Raw genomic sequence first — 3,617 nt, 5'->3', positions numbered from 1 at the left:
GGAGTATATAGAGGGTTTATACAAGGGCGATGTACTTGAGGACAATATTATGGAAATGGAAGAGGATGTAGATGAAGATGAAATGGGAGATAAGATACTGCGTGAAGAGTTTGACAGAGCACTGAAAGACCTGAGTCGAAACAAGGCCCCGGGAGTAGACAACATTCCATTAGAACTACTGATGGCCTTGGGAGAGCCAGTCATGACAAAACTCTACCATCTGGTGAGCAAGATGTATGAGACAGGCGAAATACCCACAGACTTCAAGAAGAATATAATAATTCCAATACCAAAGAAAGCAGGTGTTGACAGATGTGAAAATTACCGAACTATCAGTTTAATAAGTCACAGCTGCAAAATACTAACGCGAATTCTTTACAGACGAATGGAAAAACTGGTAGAAGCGGACCTCGGGGAGGATCAGTTTGGATTCCGTAGAAATGTTGGAACACGTGAGGCAATACTAACCTTACGACTTACCTTAGAAGCTAGATTAAGAAAAGGCAAACCTACGTTTCTAGCATTTGTAGACTTAGAGAAAGCTTTTGACAATGTTAACTGGAATACTCTCTTTCAAATTCTGAATGTGGCAGGGGTAAAATACAAGGAGCGGAAGGCTATTTACAATTTGTACAGAAACCAGACGGCAGTTATAAGAGTCGAGGGGCATGAAAGGGAAGCAGTGGTTGGGAAGGGAGTGAGACAGGGTTGTAGCCTCTCCCCGATGTTATTCAATCTGTATATTGAGCAAGCAGTAAAGGAAACAAAAGAAAAATTCGGAGTAGGTATTAAAATTCATGGAGAAGAAGTAAAAACTTTGAGGTTCGCCGATGACATTGTAATTCTGTCAGAGACAGCAAAGGACTTGGAAGAGCAGTTGAACGGAATGGACAGTGTCTTGAAAGGAGGATATAAGATGAACATCAACAAAAACAAAACGAGGATAATGGAATGTAGTCAAATTAAATCGGGTGATGCTGAGGGGATTAGATTAGGAAATGAGACACTTAAAGTAGTAAAGGAGTTTTGCTATTTAGGGAGTAAAATAACTGATGATGGTCGAAGTAGAGAGGATATAAAATGTAGACTGGCAATGGCAAGGAAAGCGTTTCTGAAGAAGAGAAATTTGTTAACATCGAGTATAGATTTAAGTGTCAGGAAGTCGTTTCTGAAAGTATTTGTATGGAGTGTAGCCATGTATGGAAGTGAAACATGGACGATAACCAGTTTGGACAAGAAGAGAATAGAAGCTTTTGAAATGTGGTGCTACAGAAGAATGCTGAAGACAAGGTGGGTAGATCACGTAACTAATGAGGAGGTATTGAATAGGATTGGGGAGAAGAGAAGTTTGTGGCACAACTTGACTAGAAGAAGGGATCGGTTGGTAGGACATGTTTTGAGGCATCAAGGGATCACAAATTTAGCATTGGAGGGCAGCGTGGAGGGTAAAAATCGTAGAGGGAGACCAAGAGATCAATTCACTAAGCAGATTCAGAAGGATGTAGGTTGCAGTAGGTACTGGGAGATGAAGAAGCTTGCACAGGATAGAGTAGCATGGAGAGCTGCATCAAACCAGTCTCAGGACTGAAGACCACAACAACAACATATTTCTCCCATTACTAGGTTGTGGTTTGAATTTATATCCGCTCCTGGATAAGCTTTAGCATTCTTCAAACAGTTCCTAAACCTTTTTTGTGTCAGGATGGAGTCCAACTGTTATCTTTCCCTTTTGTGGTGTTCAAATAATGTGTTACCCACTGCTAATGAATTTTCTTTACAGAAATTAATTAGTCGTTCACCTCTCTTATTTCTGATTCCTAATCCAAATTTTCCTGCTACATCTTCATCTCTTCCTTCACCCACCACTGCATTCCAGTCCCCCATGATGATAACGCAGGCATTTCTATTTTCTTTCTCGATGAGTTCTTGTATTTTCTCATAATACTCTTCCACTTCCTGATCTCTATGCTGGCTGGTTGGCATATATCCCTGTATTAATACCAAATCTTTTGAACTACCCTTCAGTCGTATCATCATCAGTCTTCCATCAATATATTGTACCTTCATTACCTTATTTTTCAACTTTTGCCCTATCAATATTCCTACTCCGTTTTCACCACTCTTGATTTCCCCTGAGTAAAAGAGCTTATAATCTCCACTTTCTATCTCCCCATTCTCTCCCTATCTCATTTCACACAAACCGAGGGCATCTAATCTGTTCCTTTTCATCTCCTGTTTTGCACTGTCTAGCTATCCTGCTTGTAGTATAGTGTCTTGATATTCCATGTTCCAATCCTTATCTTTCCTCCCTTCACTGTCCCTTTCTTCCTTTCAAATACGTCTACTCTCAATGTGTTCCCCTCCCGGAGATCCGAATGAGGGGAAGTTTTAACTCCAGAATCTTTCACATGGAGAGACATACCATGTACTGATTGGGAATGTAATGTGGTAGTTTCCCGTTACTTTCCACATAGGCACTAGAATGCCCAGCCTAAAGACAGCCACTCACTACGAGTCAGACGCTGTCTGTAGCCGCCCCTCTGGGGTTCAGTCGCTACTTGTACTCTTTTTGTACCCAAAGAGAAAAGGTGCCTCTTCCGACAGCTCCGCCATACCGAAGTCTATCTTCTCCGCCTTCGCTGCCGTTGAGGTCTTCACCGTATCCCTGGCAAGGGGCCCTCACGAGGTACTATCACCCGGGCCAGGTGAACCAAGGTTCTTTTAACGAGGTGTTACTTCTCCTCCTTTCTCAACCGGGCTTGGGACCGGCTATGGCGGAGTTAACTGATTAATAATGGTTAATAATGGAAACGAATCCCAAATGCCAACGTGCACTTCAGTCTTCTGACTGGTTTGGTACGGGCTGCAACGAATTCCTCTTGTCTGACAACTTCTTTATCTCACAGTAGCACTGTTAACATATGTCCTCAATTAATTTCCGGTTGTATTCAAATTCCTCTAAGCTCCCTCTAATACCATGGAAGTTATTCCATGATGCCTTAACAGATGTCCTACCATCCTGTCCCTGCTTCTTGTGTTTTCCATATATTCCTTTGCTCGTCGATTGCGAGGAGAAACTCCTCATACCTTACGTTATCAGTCCATCTCACTCTCAACATTCTTCTGTAGCGCCACTTCTCAAATGCTTCAATTCTTTTCTTTTCCAGTTTTACCACAGGTTGCACTCTGATCCCCGCTCTCAGACATTTCTTTCTACAATTAAGGCCTACGTTTGATACTAGTAGACCTCTCTTGACCAGGAATGATCTTTCTGCAAGTTCTAGTATGCTTTTTATGTCCTCCTTGCTCCGTCCGTATTGGGTTATTTTGATGCCTGGGTAGCAGTATTCCTTAACTTCAGTTACTTCGTGATCACCATTCCAGATGTTAAGTTTCTTAGTGTTCTCGTTTCTGCTACTTCTCATTACTTTCGTCTTTCTTCGATTTACTCTCAATCAACGTTCTGCGCTCATTAGGATGTTCATTTCATTCAGCAGTTCCTGTTATTCTTCTCCTCTTTCACTGAGGATAGCAATTTTATCAGCTAATCTAATCATTGATATCCTTTCACCTTGAATTTTAATTCTACTCTTGAATCGTTCTTTTATTTGGGTCAT

The sequence above is a fragment of the Schistocerca nitens genome, chromosome 4, assembly GCF_023898315.1.
Source record: "Schistocerca nitens isolate TAMUIC-IGC-003100 chromosome 4, iqSchNite1.1, whole genome shotgun sequence".
Taxonomy (NCBI): domain Eukaryota; kingdom Metazoa; phylum Arthropoda; class Insecta; order Orthoptera; family Acrididae; genus Schistocerca; species Schistocerca nitens.
Note: the sequence above shows the minus strand (reverse complement) of the source record.